Here is a 22,644-nt window from a genome sequence, read left to right on the forward strand (position 1 = left end):
CACCCCCTTGGGAGAGGCAGGTTGTCAATATGTTAATCGTTCCATTAGAGCGATATTATTACACACTTTTGACTTTAACGTTGGGTCCGTGGGTTTCCTGAAACTCATCAATGAAAGCATGGCAAGTGCACAGCAGCAATTTAAGGACTGAAGCAATCTTGGGGAAATATGCCAATAAATACTTAGTGCTCAGATTTGCTTACTTACCCATTAGTGGGATAAAGGATTTGTTCAGAGTACAGTCTGCAAGACCCTATCTTTCTAATCTAGAATATGGTGAAAGAATTGTGGAAGGTGCCAGGAAAGTGTGCATTAACTTATATGATTTGGTGCTGCTGGTTAAAAAGCTAAACATTGCATGAATGCCACCCTTTCTTGTTGAGATAGATGATGGAATAGTGAAAGAGGTTATATGGGTGAAATCTATAACTCCTTGGACTTGGGGAACCCTGCTACATAGTAAAAATGCACTGCTCTATCACCTGGTGCCAATGTCCATTAGAAAGTGAACGCACTAGACAGCGTTAGGAAATAATGCATCTGTGACTTGCTTGATGCATCTGAGCACAACTGATTGGAAAATAAAACTGCAAATAACTCCAGAAATAGTCTGAAATGACACATCAATGTACACGGTAGTAGTAACCTTTAAAGCTACTGCAGTGAAGTGCCTGTAGTGGAGGTGGTTTCTAATCCTGGCGCCAAGCATCACTTCGCAATATTCTTAATTCAGGTGGAGATAACCTTGGTATTTATAAAAGGGTACAAGTGTATTGGCAGGTAGGGGACAGATTCCAGCAGTGCTGTCTGATAAGCCAGGCTTCCTTGTGTCCTTCATCCACATTCAGGAGGCACAGTATATTTATTTTTCGAGATACAGCACTGAAACAGGCCCTTCGGCCCACCGAGTCTGTGCTGACCAACAACCACCCATTTATACGAATCCTACATTAACCCCATATTCTCTACCACATCCCCACCATTCTCCTACCACCTACCTACACTAGGGGCAATTTACAATGGCCAATTTTCCTATCAACCTGCAAGTCTTTGGCTGTGGGAGGAAACCGGAGCACCCAGCGGAAACCCCACAAACACAGGGAGAACTTGCAAACTCCGCACAGGCAGTACCTAGAACTGAACCCTGGTCGCTGGAGCTGTGAGGCTGCAGTGCTAACCACTGCACCACTGTGCCGCCCAGTTGTGTAGATGGACGCAGGAAGTTACAAATGGACATAAACAGATTGCATCATGGCGAGAGTACATGAGGAGCAGCAAATGAATTTGGGTGCCCAAGTGCACAAAATCACTAAAAGCTAGTGCATAGGTACAAAAAGTAATCAAAAAGATTCAGGAAATGTTGGCCTTTATCTCAAGGAGGGCTGGAATACAAATGGGAAGAAGTGATGCTTTAGTTGTACAGAGCCTGCCTGAAGTACTGTGTTCAGTTAGGGTACTGCACTTAAAGAAGAACATATTGATAGATTCACCAGAATTACACCAGGGCTTAAACAGTTAAATTATGAAGGCAGGTGCATAAACCTGGCTCCCCAGAAGGATATGGATGCTGGGTCAATTCAAATTTTCTAGACTGAGGCTGACAGATTTTAGTTAGGTAAGGGCATCAAGGGATATGGATCAAAGGTGAGTAAATGGAGGCAAGGTGCAGATCACCAATGACTTAATTGAATGATGGAACCGGCTTGAAGGTTTGAAAAGTTTGCTCCTAATCCTATTCCTCCCCTTACCAGGCATTTCCTCAACACCATGCCTTGGTTTCTAGCAGTATCCACCTACTAGTAGGCTGGAGGTGGTTTAATTTCTTTAAAATTCTTTTTGTATCTATTTAGGCCATAGGCATAAATTTTCCAAACTACCCTGTCAGCAACGTGCATTTAGAAAATTATCCCAGTATGTCATAACTTTCTGATTCCTCTATTCCGTTTTAACCTCCTGAACCTCGCATTAAAAATACAAATCATAATGTCTTTATTCTATTCTGTAAATGGATTTAAAACATTTGAGTTGATATGCTTGTTTACGATACAAAATGTTACTGAATTTCCTGGGGATTTTAACAAAAGCTGCTGTGTCACTGCCTTAAGCTCATGCAAAAAAAATCCCTAACAAATACAGTGGTGTATGATGATGTCATTGCGTGACCTGCTTTGGATGTTGTGATATATTTGAAATAATTCTACAAATGTTACGTTGAGAACCAAATGTGATGATGTGAGAGAGTGGCTGTTAAGGTAACTTCTGGGTAAGTGATGGTCTGGTTGCTCTGTTGAACACTCAAATGACAGCTTTTGTCAGTATTCCGCCTTGTAATATCAGTGACGACAAACCAGTTTCAGATCGATGATATCCCATGTTAGATGATATTGCTAATGGTTCCCTCTCCTCAGGTACTGTCCCAACCACTTCAAATCCACCATTACCGGTCGGGGCATAGAGTATAAAAATTGGCAAGTCATGCTGCAGCTGTACTGAACTTTAGTTAGGCCACACTTAGAATATTGCGTGCAATTTTGGTCGCCACACTACCAGAAGGACGTGGAGGCTTTGGAGAGGGCACAGAAGAGGTTTACCAGGATGTTGCCTGGTCTGGAGGGCATTAGCTATGAGGAGAGGTTGGATAAACTCGGATTGTTTTCACTGGAACGACGGAAGTGGAGGGGTGACATGATAGAGGTTTACAAAGTTATGAGCAGCATGGACAGAGTGGATAGTCAGAAGCTTTTTCCCAGGGTGGAAGAGTCAGTTACTAGGGACATAGGTTTAAGATGAGAGGGGCAAAGTTTAGAGGGGATGTGCGAGGCAAGTTCTTTACACAGAGGGTGGTGAGTGCCTGGAACTTGCTTCCAGGGGAGGTGGTGGAAGCAGGTACGATAGCGACGTTTAAGAGGTATCTTGACAAATACATGAATAGGATGGAAATAGAGGGATACGGTCCCCGGAAGTGCAGAAGGTTTTAGTTTAGACAGGCATCAAGATCGGCGCAGGCTTGGAGGGCCGAATGGCCTGTTCCTGTGCTGTACTGTTCTTTGTTCTTTGTACCACCCCTTTCCTCAGAAAAGTCACCTTGGCCCCTCTGTGCTTTCCCTTTCAAAGTCCTTGAATGTGTTGTCGCCTCTCAAAATCTTTGCCCATCTTTCTCGTAACTCTATGTTTGAACTCCTCCAAGCTGGTTTCTACCCCTGTCATAGCATTGAAATGGCCCTGATAAAAGTAGCAAATTATATCCAATGTGACTGTGACCATGGTAAATTATTCCTCCTCATCCTCTTTGACCTGTCTGCATCATTTGCCACGCTTGAGCACACCATCCCCCTCCAACACGTCTCCTCTGTCGTCCAGCTGGGTGGGATTGCATTTGCCTGATTCCATTATTATCTATCCAGTCATAGCCAATCACGTGTGATGGCTTCTCCCCACTCCCACACCGTTACTCCAGTGCTCCCAAGGATCTACCCTTGGTCCTCTCCTATTTCCCATCTACTTGCTGCCCCTCAACCAAGAAAACAATGTCAGATTCCACATATATGGTGATGACCCCCAGCAATACTTCATCTCCACTTCTTGTAACCCCTCCATTCCCTCTGATTTCTCACACTGCTTGTCCAACATCTAGTGTTGGATAAGCAGAAATTTCTTCCAATTCAATATTGGGAAGACCAAAATCATTGGGATGAACTTTATGGGGAAAACTGGATCCTGCCACTGAGGCCAAAAGCAGGAGATGACCCTGCTCCAGCAGATGGAGGGACCCTGAGGCAGCATTTTGCTGGTGACCACCACCAGGGCTGCTGTCCAATTGAAGACGGCGGTCCACCCCCAAGAGCTGCTGGCCCAATCAGAGGGCTGGCAGCTCAGCAGCTTCAGTAGCACCACCACTAGTGATGGCCAGTGTTTAGGCTGCAGCTCCAGTTTGAGGGAGCCTCAATGGTGAGGTCTTTCAAGGAAACAGTGAGTTTTTTTGGGGGGTAAGCCAGGGCTAGGCATGCAGGCTCTAGCAATCAGCGGAGTGGCTGGGGATATCACTTAGTACTGGTGTTGCTGTGGGGGTGGTGATTGATGCCAGGAGGCCCTTCCATGGGCCATAGAATATCCATAAAGGAGGCCCTCCCCCATGCCGGGAACCCCCTGGGAGGCCACCAGAGTTTACCTGGTGGTTTCCCCATGCAGTGACAGGCCCTCCCGACATGAGTAAAATACCCATGAGGGCAGGAAGTGGCCTTTAAGCAGCCACTTAAGTGATTCCATTGGCTGCCCAGTGAGCAGCCGAGCCACCAAGCTCCCTGCCACTGGCAATATTCCAAGGCAACAGGAAACATTGGGCTCCCCTCCCAACGCCCTCATCCGCTATATTGCGAGCCCTTCCGCTTCCCAGTCCAACCTGGGAAAATTCAGCCCTTTGGCTTCGGCCCCACCACAAACTCCATTCCCGAGCCACCATTTCTATCCCTCCCCCCGGCTAGTCGAAGCTGAACCAGACCATTCAACCACCTTGGCATCCTATTGACCTGAACTGAGCTTAGGAAGCCATATCCTTTCCATCACAGAGTCCACTTCTGTAACATCACTCGTGTCCATCTCTACCTCAGCTGCTGAATTTCTCACCCATGTCTTTGTTACCTCCTGACTTGACTATTCCAATGGTCTCCTGGCTGCCTTCCCACCTTGCAACCTGGGTAAACTTGTGCTCATTCAAATCTCTGCTGCCCATATCCTAACTCGCACCAAAAACAGCTGGCTTTTACATAGTGCCATTAACATAGCAAAGTGTCCCAATGCTGAATTAATAGCACAGATAGCAATTAATGGGTTTAATCTTATTGAAACATGGTTGAAGAGTGACCAAGGTTGGGAATTAAATATTCCAGGAAACTTGGCTTTTGTAAGTGAAATTAAAAATGGAAAAGGAGGAGGGAATATTCTGAAAATAAGGATGGGATAAAAACAGTAAGGAGAAAGGATTTTAGCTCAGTAAATCAAGATGTAGAATCAGTTCGGGTAAAGCTAAGGAAAAACAGTGGTGGAAGTAGCTTATAGACCTCCTAACAGTTGTAGTTGTAGTGTCAGAGAGTATAAATCAGGAAATTAGAGGTGCATGTAACAAGGGCAATACAATAATCATGGAGGACCTTTAATCTTCATATATACTGGGTAATAATCCATTATTTGCAACAATTATATATTCCCTTAAAAAAAACACACAGAAAAAAAAAAAATCCAAACATGGCCAACAACGGAAGTTAAAGATAGTATTAGGTTAAAGGAAGAAGATAATAATGTTGCGAAGAAAGGGTAGCAAGTCTGAAGATTGGGCAGATTTTAATTTCAGCAAAGGATGCCAAAGAAATGGATAAAGAAAGAAAACCTAGAAAATAAGGATAAACTAGCTAGAAACTTGTAAACAGATTGTAAAAGCTTCTATTAAGTAAGTAAAAAGGAAGAGATTAGAGAGAGTATATGTTGGTCCCGTAGAGGCAGAGACAAGAGAAATTACAATGGAGAATAAGGAAATGGCAGAGGGATTAAACAAATACTTTGTATCTGTCTTCATGTTAGAAGACACAGAAACATTCTGGAAGTAGTGGGTAACCAAGTGTCTAGTGAAAATGAAGAAGTTAAGGATATTAGTTTTAGTAAAAAAAAGTACTGAAGAAGTTAATGGGACTAAAAGCCAATAAATCCCTGGACCTGATGGCCTACACCCTAATGTTTTAAAAGAAGTGGCTGCAGCGATAGTGAATGCATTGATTTTGATCTTCAAGAAGTCCCCAGACTCTAGAACGGTGTCCATGGATTGGAAGGTAGCAAAATGTAACCTCACTGTTCCAGAAAGGAAGGAGAGAAAACAATAGGTCAATTAGCCTGACATCAGTGGAAGGGAAAAATGCTAGAATCTATTGTTAGGGATGTGTTAACAGGGTACTTAGAAAATTATAATATGATTGAGCAGAATCAACACAGATATATGAAGGGAAATCATGTTTGACTAATCTGTTTGGAGTTTTTTGAAGATGTAACTAGTAACTAGGGTAAAGGCGGATTAATGGATGTAATGTATTTGGATTTTCAAAAATCGCATGATAAGGTGCCACGCAAGAGATTATTACATAAAATTAGGGCTCATGGGATTTGGGGTAATATATTAGCATGGATTGAGGATTGTTTCACAGACAGAAAACAGAGTCGGAATAAACAGGTCATTTTCAGATTGGCAGGCTGTAAATAGCGGGGCGCTGCAAGGACCAATGTTTGGGTCTCAGCAATTGCAATCTATATCAATGACTTAGATGATGCGATCAGGTGTAATGTATCCAAGTTTGCTGATGATACAAATTTAGGTTGGGATGTAAGCTGTGAAGAGGATGCAAAAAGGCTGCAAAGGGGTTTAGACAGGTTAAGTGAGTGGGCAAAAACATGGCACAGGGAATAAAATGTGGGGAAATGTGAAGGTATCCACTTTTGTATGAAAAATAGGAAAGCAGAGTGTTTTTAAAATGGTGAGAGACTGGGAAATGTTAGCATTCAGAGGGATCTGGGTTTCCTTGTGCACAAATCACAGAAATTTAACAGGTACAGAAGCAATAGGAAAGCAAATGGTATGTTAGTCTTTATTACAAAGGTATTGGAATCTAAATGGTATGTTAGTCTTTATTACAAAGAGTAATCTAAGAGTAAAGACGTCTTACTGCATTAGCCTTGGTGAGACCACACCTGGAGTACTGTGTACAGTTTTGGTCTCCTTACCTAAGGAAGGACATACCTGCCTTAGATGGGGTGCAACAAAGGCTCACTAGACTGATTCCTGGGATGTAGGGATTGTCATGTGAGGAAAGATTGAGTAGACTAGGCCTATATTCCCTAGACTTTAGAAGAATGAGAGGTGATCTTTTTGAAACTTACAAAATTCTTAAGGGGCTTGACAGAGTAGATGCAAGGGGGATGTTTCCCCGATGGGCAGTCTAGAACTAGGGAATAGTTCAGAACATTGGTTTTCAGTTATCATAAATATACGTGTTCAGGGGTGAATATGCCAACTCCTTCATCCTGAGGATCAGTATACACAGATCTCAGAATGAGGGGTCAGCCATTTATGACTGAGATGATGAGAAATGTCTTCACTCAAAGGGTTGTGACTTTTGGAATTCTTTACCCATGAGAGCTTTGGATATTCAGTTGTTGCATATATTCATGTTGGAGATAGACAGATTGTTTGATACTAAGGGAATTAAGGGATCTGGGGATAGTGTAGGAAGAAGTAACTGATGTAGATCAACCATGATCTTACTGAACAGCCCACTCCTGCTCCTATTTCTTATGTTCTTAAGTTCCAAGACACTTCACAGGAGCATTATCAAACAAAATTTTGACACCGAGCCACATAGGATGATATTAGGGCAGATGACCAAAACATTGGTCAAAGAGGTAGGTTTTAAGGAGAGTCGTAAAGGCAGAGAGTGAAGGAGAGAGGTGGAGATGTTTGATGACGCTCCTAGAAAGCACCTTGGGATGATGTTGTTCAAACATTTTTAATTTCAGCATCTTGCTGTTCCTTTATCCTAACTCATTCCCTTTTCTTTTAAAGAGGTGTCTCACTCTTTTAATGTCACATCAGTTGTTGATTCTATGAGATTGTTCTTAATGTCTAAACACTGTTATGTGATTTGATATCAATAATACACAACATTACATTGTTGCTGCAGAAAAGATGAGATATTTTGACTTTACTAAGCTGAGTCAAAGGGGATTTTCAGTCTAATGTTTGAGTAACACTGAAACTGAAAGAAAGAGCACTAAGGAGCTGCCTGACAGGACAGCATTATTTAATGTCTCCCTAATCTCTCCAGTATCATTTAGCAAATTGTTTAGTTCAAACATTACAGCCCTGGCATCATACATGTATCATTCTTAACTGATTAAATCCTGATCATACACACTTTCCAAATATATCTACAACAAAAATGGCTTTATTGAATTATAGAAAATCCCGAGGAAGTAAATGAGTAAGTTTGGTTAGGTTATTCCCAGAGTGGAATGTGCCAAATTTGGTCCATGATTGACACATAAGTTGAAACATTTAAACATTTGAATTGCGATATTACTGTCAGTTGCATAAGTAGACGCATAATGAATACGCTGCCTTTGTCACTATTTGCCTGCAGTTATTATAGACAAACACCTTAAAGAAATCTGGCCCTGACATTGCTGTGTAAAGCCAGACTCATGGATTATGACTGATGGTAACAGTGTGATGGAGAAAGTGGATAACATCTATATGTTGCCATGCTATCTAGTCTTTGCAGATTTGTGAAAAGGTACATTGGAGACAAAAGATAAGCTTGTGGTTATATCCTTGAACTGCATTGCTGGAAGCGATACCAGAGGGCTAAAGACGCGTTGGTAATGTCAGCTTTATTGCTGGTGCTGCAGGGCTGAAAGTTTGAAATTCATATTCTTCTACGGCACTAAATATGACATTTGATACAAACAAACTACAAAAGCTAGCCTTTGCACTAGGACTGTAATCCGGTTTGACCAGCAGAGATTCAGGCTGTGCAATCTAGAGAGAGAAAAGATGAATGAAGAATGAATATTCAGAAACAAAGTGATTTTTTTGTTTTAAAAAGTGCCAAACTAAGGGGAAATAAGTGATATTTGCATTTATATAACACTTTAGCATATTAAAAAGTTCTAAACTACAAGACACAATGAATTACTTAATTGCAGTGACTGTTGTTGCATAGTTAAACACAGCAACAATTCTACACCTGCAGTCCATGCCAGCATTTATGTTCCACTCAAGCCTCCTCCCATCTTTCCCCATCTAAATCTATCATAGTAACCCTCCATTCCCTTCTGACACATCTGCTCTGATGATGCAACCTTCCACGACAGCACTTCTGATATGTCTTCCTTTATCCTCAACCGAGGATTCCCGCCCCCACCCCCCCACTGTGGTTGACAGGGCCCTCAACCGTGTCCGGCCCATTTCCTGCACCTGCACCCTGACCCTTTCCCCTCCCTCCCAGCACCATGACAGGGTTCCCCTTGTCCTCACTTTCCATCCCACCAGCCTCCATATCCAAAGGATCATCCTCCGCCATTTCTGCCACCTCCAGCGTGATGCCATTACCAAACGCATCTTCCCCTCCCCTCCACTGTCAGCATTACGAAGGAATCAATCCCTCCGTGACACCCTAGTCCACTCCTCCATTACCCCCAACACCTCATCCCCTTCCCACGGCACCTTCCCATGCAATCGTAGGAGATGTAATACCTGCACTTTTACCTCCTCTCTCCAAACACTCCTTTCTGGTGAAGCAGTGATTTACTTGTACTTCTTTCAATTTAGTGTACTGCACACAATGTGGTCTCCTCTACATTAGGGAGACCAAATGCAGATTAGGCAACTACTTTGCAGACCAAAAGCATGACCCTGAGCTTCTGGTTGCTTGCCATTTCAACACAGCACCCCCTGCTCTCATGCCCACATATCTGTCCTGGGCTTGCTGCAGTGTTCCAGTGAACATCAACACAAGCTCAAAGAACAGCATCTCATTTACCAATTAGGCACGCTACAGACTGCCGGACTGAACATTGAATTCAATTATTTCAGAGCATGACAGGCCCCCCTTTTTATTTTCAGTTATTTATTTTTTTTAATTTTAGTTTGTTTCATCATTCATTTTTCTTACCATGTGCCTGCTTGCTGTTTTTTTCATGTTTGTGCTTTGGGTCAGGGCTGTTCATTTTTCTGTCCATTAACACCCTCTCTGCACTAACGCTTTGTCTTTCAACACACCATTAACATACCATTTGCCTTTGCTCCATGACTTTCTGATCAGCTATTCTCTGTGACCCTGTCATATCAACACCTTGCCTTTTGCTATCTCTTGCCCCACCCACACTTTATTTGCTTAAAACCTATTACATTTCTAACCTTTGCCAGTTCTGATGAAGGGTCATTGATCTGAAACGTTAACTCTGCTTCTCTCTCCACAGATGCTGCCAGAGCTGCTGAGTATTTCCAGCATTTCTTGTTTTTATTTCAGATTTCCAGCATCTGCAGTATTTTGCTTTTATTTTACTCCATTCCCTTCTCCTTCATATACTTGTCCAGCTTCCCCTTAAATGTATCTATACTATTTGCTTCAACCACTTCCTGTGATGGTGAGTTCCACATTCTCACCACTCTTTAGTGAAACAAGTTTCTTCTGAATTCCCTATTGGATTTCCTGGAGACTGTCTTGGGATGAATTTTACTGACCCCTGGACGTCAGGGGTCGTGGCGGGGGAGGCCTGAAAATGCCTCTGTGAGAGGGCCACCATGCACCCTGACGCCAGGAAGTCCCAGCCCGATATTGCCAGCAGCAGTGAGGCCTTGTGGAGCCACATTTAAATATTTTAATAAATTAAAATTAATGCATTAATTACAATTACGCTCCCGCCGTCTGTCCCGGCATGATCTTGGTGCTGCTGGCTGGCACTCCTGCGCCTTCAGATCTCCGTCTGGGGAACCGAGGTGGAACACTGGTTGGAAGGGGGGAGCAGGTAAGTTTCTCAGTGCGGGAATGGGGTGAGCGGAGTCCAAGTAATATCATTAGTGTAGGGTTTTGTGGGAAGGGTTATAGTGTAAAGTTTATGCACTTTGATGGGGGGGTGTGGAGGGAAGGTCAGGTGGACAAGGCAAGTGATTTGGGGGGGGTGAGAGGGCAAGCAATTAATTTCATTGTTATTGTGGGGGTGGGAGAGGGGCAGAATAAATGTACTTAATTTTTTTTATTACATGTTTCTTTAAATATTTAAATTTACCAGTAGGGCTTGAAGCCCTTTAAAAATGGCGTCAGTGCCTGCGCACACGCAGCTGACACTATTACCAGGACGGACAGCCTGCCCCCTCCATGTCATCGGGTGTGGGAGGGTTGCAGTCTTCCCCGGCCCGCGCGGGCACACCGCCATTGTTTTCGCCCACTGCTGAGTGGCAGCATAAATTTAAGCCCCTTATATTGATGGTCTCTAGTTATGCACATCCCCACAACTGGAAACTTGCTCTCTGTACCCACTCTATCAAAACCTGTCATAATTTTAAAGATCTCAACCTTTTTTCAAAAGAAAAGAGACCCAGCCTGTTCCTCTTTTCTTAATGTATACCCACACATTTCTGGTATCATCCTTGTAAATCTCCTCTGCACCCTCCCCAGTGCTTCAGTATACTTATTATAATATGGTGACCAGAATTGAACGCAGTAATCTAAGTGCGGTCTAACCAAGGTTCGATACAGGTTTAGCATAACTTCCCTGCTTTTCAATTCTGTCCCTCTAGAAATAAAGCCCAGTGCTTGGTTTGCTTTTTATATGGGATACACGGCACTGAAACAGGCCATTTGGCCAACAGTCCTATTCAAACATATCCGATATCCAGGCTCACAAGTGAAGTCATTGAGTTGAGCTACCAGAGGGCAGCTGGTGCCTGTCCAAAGGGACTTGAGCTTGTGTCACACAAAGGAGTGATTCGGTCAGAAAATTGGTAGAGTGGGAGCCATCAAGGAAAAGCACCCTAAAAAATATATATGACAGATTTATGGAAACGTCGGTGTTGCTTACAAGGCCTGGTGACAATCAACAAAATGGGAAAACTGAACAATGCTGTGACATTTCGATCAGAATACTGTCTGTCTATATCTGTGTGCCACTTTTGCCACAATGGTACTCATCCATTCATCATCACATCCAAGTCTTTAGCAAACAAATTTCAATGTCCATCACCAAGAGTGGCTCGGTAGCACCACTACTGACCAAGCTGGCCGAGTCCTAAAGGACATAGCTGCTAGACTGGATCAGCAGCAGGTGGTGGGGGAACCAACACGAGGGAAAAACATACTTGACCTTATCCTCACCAATCTGCCTCACCAATCTGCCTGCTGCAGATGCTTCTGTCCATGACTGTATTGGTAGGAGTGACCACAGCACAGTCCTTGTGGAGACGAAGTCCCGCCTTCACATTGAGCATACCATCCATCGTGTTGTGTGGCACTATCACCTTGCTGAATGGGATAGATTTCGAACAGATCTAGCAATGCAAAACTGGGCATCCATGAGGCGCTGTGGGCCATCAGCAGCAGCAGAATTGTACTCAACCACAATCGGTAACCTCATAGTCCGGCGTATCCCCCACTCTACCATTACCATCAAGCCAGGAGACCAACCCTGGTTCAATGAAGAGTGCAGGAGGGCATGCCAGGAGCAGCACCCGGCATACCTCAAAATGAGGTGTCAACCTGGTGAAGCTACAACACAGGACTATCTGCGTGCCAAACCGCGTAAGCAGCATGCGATAGACAAAGCTAAGCGATCCCATAACCAATGGATCAGATCTAAGCTCTGCAGTCCTGCCACATCCAGCCATGAATGGTGGTGGACAATTAAACAACTAACTGGAGGAGGTGGCTCCGCAAATATCCCCATCCTCAATGATGGGGGAGCCCAGCACGTCAGTGCGAAAGATAAGGCTGAAGCATTTGCAATAATCTTCAGCCAGAAGTGCCGAGTTGATGATCCATCTCGGCCTCCTTCTGAAGTCCCCAGCATCACAGATGCCAGACTTCAGCCAATTCGATTCACTCCGCTAGACATCAAGAAACGACTGAAGGCACTGGATACTGCAAAAGCTATGGGCCCTGACAATATTCCGGCAATAGTACTGAAGAACTGTACTCCAGAACTTGCTGTGCCCCTAGCCAAGCTGTTCCAGTACAGCTACAACACTGGCATCTACCCTGCAATGTGAAAAATTGCCCAGGTATGTCTTGTACACAAAAAACAGGACAAATCCAACCCGGCCAATTACTGCCCCATCAGCCTACTCTCCATCATCAGTAAAGTGATGGAAGGTGTCATCAACAGTGCCATCAAGCGGCACTTGTTTAGCAATAACCTGCTCAGTGACGCTCAGTTTGGGTTCCGCCAGGGCCACTCAGCTCCTGACCTCATTACAGCCTTGGTTCAAACATGGACAAAAGAGCTGAACTCAAGAGGTGAGGTGAGAGTGACTGCCCTTGACATCAAGGCAGCATTTGACCGAGTATGGCATCAAGGAGCCCTAGCAGAACTGAGGTCAATGGGAGTCAGGGGGAAAACCCTCTGCTGGTTGGAGTCATACCTAGTGCAAAGGAAGATGGTTGTCGTTGTTGGAGGTCAATCATCTGAGCTCCTGGACATCACTGCAGGAGTTTCCCAGGGTAGTGTCCTAGGCCCAACCATCTTCAGCTGCTTCATCAATGACCTTCCTTCAATCATAAGGTCAGAAGTGGGGATGTTCGCTGATGATTGCACAATGTTCAGCACCATTCGTGGCACCTCAGATACTGAAGCAGTCCGTGTAGAAATGCAGCAAGACCTGGACAATATCCAGGCTTGGGCTGATAAGTGGCAAGTAACATTCGCGCCACACAAGTGCCAGGCAATGACCATCTCCAACAAGAGAGAATCTAACCATCTCCCCTTGACATTCAATGGCATTACCATCACTGAATCCCCCACTATCAACATCCTAGGGGTTACCATTGACCAGAAACTGAACTGGAGTAGCCATATAAATACCGTGGTTACAAGAGCAGGTCAGAGGCTAGGAATCCTGAGGCGAGTAACTCACCTCCTGACTCCCCAAAGCCTGTCCACCATCTACAAGGCACAATTCAGGAGTGTGATGGAATACTATCCACTTACCTGGATGGTGCAGCTCCAACAACACTCAAGACGCTCGACACCATCCAAGACAAAGCAGCCCGCTTGATTGGCACCCCATTAACAAACATTCAGTCCCTCCACCACCGACGCATGTGGCAGCAGTGTGTACCATCTACAAGATGCACTGCAGCAATGCACCAAGGCTCCTTAGACAGCACCTTCCAAACATGCGACCTCTACCAACTAGAAGAACAAGGGCAGCAAATACATGGGAACACCACCACCTGCAAGTTCCCCTCCAAGTCACACACCATCCTGACTTGGAACTATATCGCTGTTCCTTCACTGTCGCTGGGTCAAAATCCTGGAACTCCCTTACTAACAGCACTGTGGGTGTACCTACCCCAAATGGGCTGCAGTGGTTCAAGAAGGCAGCTCACCACCACCTTCTCAAGGGCAATTAGGGATGGGCAATAAATACTGGCCTGACCAGCGTTGTCCACATCCCATGAATGAATAAAAAAAAAGAAATGCGGTGTCCTTTTTAAGAGTTACAGAGCAAACAGGACTTTGAACTCTCCTAAACTAGCTACCTGCGACTGAGTTCTAACCAGTTCAGCCTAAATTGGATGTCAACAATGAAAGGGAATTATTGGCTGGAATTTAACCTTGGCAGACGGGAGCAGTCCACTGACTAAAAAGTCCGTGGCAAACCCGCCTCTGTCTGGCCTGGGGATCCGATCCCCAAGCCTTTAATTGGTCTGAGGCGGGACTTCCACCTCATTGAGACAGGAAGTCCTGCATAATGGAGCTGCTGGTTAATCAGAGGGCCGGCAGCTCTCTGTCCTAGCAGTGCTATCAGGAGCAGTGACCACTGCTGAGATTGCAACCCAGCTTCCACAAGAAGATGTCGGGGAGCCCCAGAACCAAGGTAAGTTTGTGGTGCCTCGCTGGGGGTGATCAGTCAGGCCCCAGCAAGGCAAGAGTGGTCGACTGGGGGGATGGGGGGGGATGTTCTGGGTGCTGGGGGTGATTGGGACAGTGGGGGCAGCCCTCCATCGAGCACAGGGTGCCTGAACATGAGGGACAGCCCCCCAGGCCATCAGAGAGCCGTCTGCTTTTGTCAGGCTTCTCTTGGACCTGGGCCGCCCGACCCGCCACAGGTAAAATCCCTGTGGCAGTGGGCAGAGGCCCTTAAGTGGCCATTAAGTGGCCAGTTAAGAGCCTTGATTGGCCTGGGGCAGGCGGGCGGGCCGTTTGCCGCCCAGCGTAAAGTGGCAGCGGAGGCAGGAGCAGGCCGGGAAGGGCCCCCTGAGTCTCCAGCACCATTTTATGCCTCCCCCTGACACCTTCCCACTCTTTGGGGGGCGTAAAAGTCCGGCCATTGTTACATTTAATTCCTTGCATTTATTTCAGCCTATTTTTTCTTTCTGATTATTTATGGTTAAACAGCTTGTGCTGATATAATCACTGGGGTAAGTGTCATAGAAGAGTTATTCAGATACATTTTCTTTTTTGTTTCACCTGAAGAATGCTTTCTTCCTTGCAACAGTGAAGAAGAAATGGGGGCGGAGACTAGTTACATCAGATTCCTGCTCCTACTATACTACCTGAGACTTCTGGGCTTTCCTATTGGGGAGAGTTACACCTTCACCTGAGTAGCTGCAGGCCCAGCATAGGAATTACAATGAGCCAGGAGGGAGTGTCCCCAGCCTCACGCCTCATTTCCTCTGACATCACCCATGGAGTGCCAAATGGGGGTACATCATGATATTTGGTGATGGGACTTGCATTGGTATCCTCCATCGACAGGACTACAGGGGCCCCTTGGGGAAGCTCAAAGACAGCACTTTTACCTTCTTAGTTCTCAGAACAATCTTTGGACCTTGCACAGTTCAGGCCTTGGGATGGCCGTGTCTCTTCAGCAGCAACCAGAAGGCCCTGATGCCAGTAGCAAGGATTGCAGTTGTTGGCCTTTAAGGCCTGCTTCTGTCCACTCAACACCTGCAATCCCAGCAACAGGGGTGTACTTGCACAAGGTGTTCACCTAGGCCATGCAATTAGCTCAGGCTTGAAAAATTAAGCACGCACCAGCTCTGACAGGTGCCTCAAGTATGCTATACCTGCCGAGTGCCTAGCAGGGATCTAGAGAGAAAAATTGACCTTATAGATCCAACCAATTGGTAGAACTGAATTCATACAAGGAGTGATTACACAATCTACCACTTCTAGGATAAGATGGGATAACTCAATTTCTCTATAGTGTTCCTTGAATCACTCTCAGAGACTGTAGATATTTAAACCACTTTTGTACTGATGCAGCTTTAATTCAAATTCCAGGTGACCAGCAGCTGTGACTCACCTTCCTTATCACAGTAGCAGAATCGAGACTGCATTAGACTCAAGAGGGACAAGCAGGCAAGCAGAAGAATTAGCAAAGGGATAGGGAGAGGTAGTTTAGGCTGAATTAGTGCAGGACCAGGCCAAAAATGTCAAATTACTGATTTCAGCAGTAGGTAAGCCTCAAAATAAGGAGAAACTGAGCTGAGCCAAGGGTTGATTTTGTCACTGAGCTTGTCATGGTCCAGAAGAAGCTTAGTGCTGACCTTGTTCAAAACTCAAATGATATGTGTAAGATTCTTCAGTTTGATTCTGTTGCTATGTAAAGTGGTGAACCTTAGTTTAAAGGTTAGATCCTTATCTGCTGCCAAATCCCTCAGATTCACATCCTAACTTAAAGCCTTGATTTTAACTCGGGCTGTGAATGTGACTTAGAAATGGAGAGCGTGGGTGGAGGCAGTTGGTGTTATGAGCAACAAGCTCAAAAGTGGCAAGAAGTGCGGGCTGCTTTATCACCTGGACTTTATCACCACATCCCAAGATGGACTCTTGTCTGAAGTGAGAATGATGAGGAGACAGGCGGATGGGAGCAGGATCTCAGGCAGCAGGCCACTACCAGAGATCCAAGAACATGGTCCCAGCACTGAAATAAGTTATAAGGGTGGTGTCGGGAGGTGATCGCGATTAGAGGAGGCGGGGGAAACCTGGGGCAGGGGAGGCCCAAGATTTCCTGGTGTACCCTGAGGAGTACACCTGCTTCTCCTGGTTCACAAGGAAACCATTTAAGGATTAAAAACTCCTACCTTACTCGGCCTTTCCTGGCCAGGGATCCATATGGTGGTTGCCTACCCAGCATAGTTGTCACTTTGCGTGACTTACATGTCCCAGAGTTAAAACGATGTTGGTGCCCAAATAAGGGCAATTTAAGTGTGATTTCTGCTTCATTGAGACAACAGAAATTCTGGGCCAGTATAACAGGGACTTAGCAAAAAAAAAACAACTACCTGCCTGTTCCACAGTCTCATGCCAACCATAAGACACAGTGGGGGAGTTGATTTTAAACTGCTGTCCCACTTGATAAAGTGTAATATTCATGTGGACCTGTAAATGGACAAACAACCTTCCTGCCTGTTTCATGCGGAAGGCTGTTCAAATATGCAAATCAGAGTCTGAACCATTGTAGGAGCCTAAATGAGCGGACTGTGTGTCAGATACTCTCCGCCCATTTGTACCAGCCAGGAATGATCCACAAAATTACTGCAACCCATGTTTGACTCCACCACCGCCAACCCCTGCACTCCCTCCCCTGCACGATCAACTGTAACACCGCACCCACCATCCACCCCTTACCCCCACCACCCACCCCCACCGCCCAGGCCCAACTTACCAGTTGACTCAGTATGGAAGCATCTGTTCTCACCAGCTACTTTCAAATTAGGCCCAAACCTGGAAAAGGTTCAGGCCTCCCAACATCTTCTTTAGGGGGGCAGGCAGCACAGCTGCTTCCTCAACTTCACCCCGTTTTGGCAGGAGTTGAAAATCCTCCCCCCACAACTCCTTCCTCCATCACTACGAATCCTTTCTGCAATTTATTTTCATTTCCTAACTGATGAAATGCAGAGACTGGTGAACGTGTGGAACCGACTGCCCAGGGTAGGCAGTGAGCATGGAAAAGGTGAAGGGAGAATAATATTGATATTTGAAAGACTGGGAATTAGCTTATGGCAATGGGCAGATGGACTGTTGTGTCTTTTCCACTTTTTTTTAAAGTTACAGTTAGTGCTGACTCCCCTACCAGGCTGCTGACCAGAGATGACAGCAGATGACCTCACTGGGAGGAATACAATCAAAGTGGTTCTGCTGGTGATTCACTCTTTACATTAGCACTTTGATACCAAAGTTCACTGAACATCCAAATAAAAAAATTCAATAAAAGAGCTTTAGTTGATACAGTGGAGGCCATTTTCACTGTAATTATCTTGTCTGGCTGCTTATCCTTTCTCCTTATCTTATATCACAACCATTGTCAGTCCTGCTGCATACAACTCATCATTCAATCAATGACATCATTCATTGAAACAATTCAATTCAGAACAGACACTGGAGAAAGAGAGATATTTCAAATAAACAATGATGCTATATAATATATACTAGGCCCTTAATTCCCTTCTAATTCTACTTTAACACTGCAAAATAATTCTTTTATTTTACCTTTCTGACGATCATCATTCTGCAATAATAACACTGTAGTTATCCCTAATAGTCTTAAATCAAAGGTAATACAACAATGCTTTTAACTGTCATCAGCACTGTTTTCATTAAACTGAACCCATGATACAGTTACAAAGAGTGGTAACTGCATCTCAGGATTCACATAGCATCCATAACCTAATCAAGCTTTACTGCTGTAAACTATGAGGCCATCTGAACTCCCCGCAGGAAATTTAGCCACAGCTTCATCTCTTTCTACATTTAAAACATCTGTGATGTCTGAACCCACCCAGAGACCAAGCTGAGCACTTTAAAACAATATTTTTTTTATTCTTGTCTTTATTTCTTGTGCTACTTTGAAAGAGCATGAGGTGGGGTGGGGTAGAAGGGATATAGTTGGAATCTATTAAAACGCTTGTAGTCTGAGTATCAACCCACCTTTCTATTGTTGGTCTTTTCTGTAGTTTGTGTTTCATCCTGAGATAAATAAAGTCTTATTTTAAAATAAAAATCTAACCACAAGACAAAACGAACCATAACATTATTACTCACCCCTAACACCGACAGGTTTAATACCAGTGTAAGGCTTATACAAAACTGCCAGTCTGTCCATCTATTTGTCCACTAGTTGCAGGATTAAGGCTTCAGCATTCTGGTGCATTATGGATTCTAATGTACAGATCTGGTTAACATCAGGTACGGTTAAATCTACTTGCTGTTAATGAGCTAACCCTACAATTCTATAAAACCATTATTTTGAATGCATAATTAATAGTGTTCTGTTATTGTGAAGCACTTTAACTGATCAGAGAATGTATCCCGTGTACAGGCCAGCTGCTAAAATGATGCTCCACACTCACAATTGCAGTGAATTAGCTGGGACCATGAAGATTCAACACAGGCTTGCTGTGGAGCAAAAGGAAGTGTGTCCCAGGAAGGTGTGATTCTTTTTTTTTAAGTAAAATGATGCAATACATGGCTATCTATAAATCCCAGTGAATGAAAGACCCTTCACCCCACGACACTCTGCTATACAGTAGGTCATGATGTTTATTGTGAATTATTACATCATGGTGCTTGCCTTGTACACAGCATGATGACAATGCTCACTACACATCACTGTGAATTACAATTCCAAGCACATGTCTAAACTCACTGTAATTTGAATGAAAAGTGTTCAATTTGCTGTGACAGGGCCATGAATTGAATCAGTGCCAATTGAGTAAGCTTAGCTCATGTTTCAAACTAGACTGCCCTTTAGTTGCCTTTTCTGTGTACAAGTAGAAGTAGCAAAAGGTTAGTTATGAATAAATGTTGTTCCAGCATGTACGCCCTACTGAGCCAGCGGCTCTTGAGATGGCTTAGCCATGTGAGCCACATGGAAGTTGGTAGGATCCCCAAGGACGTATTGTACAGCGAGCTCGTCACTGGAATCAGACCCACCGGCCATCCATGTCTCCGCTTTAAAGACGTTTGCAAACATGACATGAAGTCTTGCGACATTGACCACAAGTCATGGGAGCCAATTGCCAGCGATCGTCAGAGCTGTCGGACAGCTATAAATGTGGGGCTGAAGAGAGGTGAGTCTAAGAGGTTCAGCAGTTGGCAGGAAAAGAGCCAGCAGTGTAACAGCCCCGACAACCAACTTTACCTGCAGCGCCTGTGGAAGAGTCTGTCAGTCTAGAATTGTCCTTTATAGCCATTCCAGGCACTGCTCCACAAACCACTGACCATCTCTAGGCACTTACCCATTGTCTCTTGAGACAAGGAGGCCAAAAGAAAGGAACACAAGAATTTTTTTAGTGATTAAAATTAGTAAGACCACTGTTTGTATACTGACAGTTGTAACCTTCACTCTTTGCTTTAATTACTGGCACTCACACAGCCAAGAAATAGAGAAACATGAAGTGCTGTCTTTGCAGTCACTCATACCCACCATATGTTTCCTGCCATGGTGCCTACTGTTTGTATTCAAAGTGATGGTGAGAAAAGTAATTTAGTGATATTTTTCTTAAATATTTTATTCACCTAACAGATGATCCAATGGGTTTGATGGATCCCCAGTTGGAGAGAAGAGAAATTTTGTTGAACTCTCTGACACTCTCAATGGTGTTGGTGTTTGAGGTTGGCATGCAAATGATTTCTGTGAACATACCAGGGTGTGGTTGGTGGATGGGAAAATTGCTTCCGTATCCATTCATGGTCTAAGAAGGCTTAGATATAGATCTTTTTGGGAATCAGCTGTTCGTTTCATGAATACATAAATTCCTGAATGTCATGAAGATCCATACTGGTCATCAATACAAAAACTAAGTGGCTGGCCTGTATGAGCTCGTTTTAGGTTCAATCTGAAATAAACAACATTTCATTCATTCACAAAAAATGGTATCTGAGTTGACTGAGAGCATCGTCCACCCACAACCAGAACAAAATGGCAACAAATGGCATCCAGCATTGGTGGTGGCATCTGTTTTTGTACCTCCTGGGTGCAAATTCTGGATCCATAATGCTGCTAGTGATGGTGCTACAGAAGCTGGAGGCCCACCAAGTGGGGCGCACTGCAACTCCTGGGGCTTCTGGCACAGCCCGCGTGGCACCCCATTGCTGGGAAGGGCGTTCATACGGGCGTCCCCGTGAGCACCGTAAACATCTCAACTGGTGCTGTCATGACATGACTTGGCCCTACTAGCTGATTTGATGCTCTAATTGTGAACTTGTTCCACACAGATCCTTTCAAAGTATTCACTTTCCACTCACCAAAGAACTACAAGAGGGGTCCAGCACTTGCATTATTTAAAGGACCAGGCGTCTAATTTGCAGGTAAGGTAATATAGAATCATTTCTGATATTGCAAAGTCTCTGGAAGTACTGTGGAGTGTTTTAGAGGTGGTGTGGTGAATTCCTGGATTTGGCAGTAAGTATTACTGCATCTTCACTGGGACGGCAGAAGATTTAGTGACCTGGCCACACAAAGGCTGCAACAGGTGTGGGGCTGCAGTTGCAGTGTCTCAGGGTCAACAACATGGCAGGGGGATCAGCATCTTGATGTAACTCCTCATCAGCATTCTCCTGTATGCTGATCTATTGAAAACCTCATCTGAGTCCTCTGTAGCAGAACTTGTCTGAGACTGCACCCTCTGGTGAGCAGGCACACAGACTACCCTTTCCCCCTGACGTGCTTGCAGCCCATCCATGCCCAGTGACTCAAGACATGCAGATCCCCCCAATTCATAACTTTTCTCTGAGGCACATGCAGTATCTGAGGTGTTGGTTGTGGGCGTCAGATCAAGTAACAAAGCTTCTTCATCAGGGTTTTGCTGTTGTGCCTTCTCTTCCTCCTGGGTGTGCTGTGGCTGGGCAGGTGGCAGTCGGCAGTTCTTGGGTGTCTGAGAACAAAAAATCAGAAAAGAGAAGGTTGGGGTAGGGAAAGAGGGTGAGGTGGAAAGCAAGAGGTACATTGTCGCACCATCTTGCTCATCATGCCAGATAGAAAGGTGAGGATGAGCTAGGAGTTGAGAAGAGGCATAAGAAAGGAACATACCATCAGCCTCAATATTCTCAAAAATGTCAGTGCCATGGGCTCTCTCACAGTCGACCCCATGATGTGGAGAACCATCTTCTCTGTAGGGCTCAGGACCGGTCCCCCACCAGTTCTGCTCTGCTCCATCCTGTTATGGGTCACCTTGACATGAAAGAGAAACAGAAGAATGTCAATGGGTGTTGCATTGTGCTGGATTATGTGCATTTCACATAAGAACATAAGAAATAGGAGCAGGAGTCAGCCTTCGGCCCCTCAAGCCTGCTCAGCCATTGAATAAGATCATGGCTGATCTAGTTGTGGCATATACTCCACTTTCCTGCCTGCCCCCCATAAACCTTGACTCCCTTGTCAATGAAAAATCTGTCTAACCCAGCCTTAAATATATTCAATGACCCAGCCTCAACTGCTCACCGGGGAAGGGAATTCCAGACACTAATGACCCTCTGAGAGAAAAAAAAATCCTCCTCATCTCTGTCTTAAATAGGAGACCCCTTAATTTGAAACTGTGTCCCTTAGTTCTGGATTCTCCCGTGAGGGAAACATCCTCTCACATCTACCCTGTCAAGCCCCCTCAGAATCTTATATATTTCAATGAGTACACCTCTCATTCTTCTCAACTGCAAGGAGCATAGACCCACCCCACTCAACCTTTCATCAGAAAACAAACGCCTCATCCCAGAAATCAACTTAGTGAGCATTCCCTGAACTGTTTCCAATGCAATTATATCCCTCCTTAAATAAGGTGGCCAAAACTATACACATTGCCATGAAGGTGCTTCCATTATTAATATTTTTTCAGGACTTGTGTTTAAAAGATAGTGAAACTTGGTTCATTTGAAAGACCGAGGAGA

This window comes from Heterodontus francisci, chromosome 13, assembly GCF_036365525.1.
Source record: "Heterodontus francisci isolate sHetFra1 chromosome 13, sHetFra1.hap1, whole genome shotgun sequence".
Lineage (NCBI taxonomy): Eukaryota > Metazoa > Chordata > Chondrichthyes > Heterodontiformes > Heterodontidae > Heterodontus > Heterodontus francisci.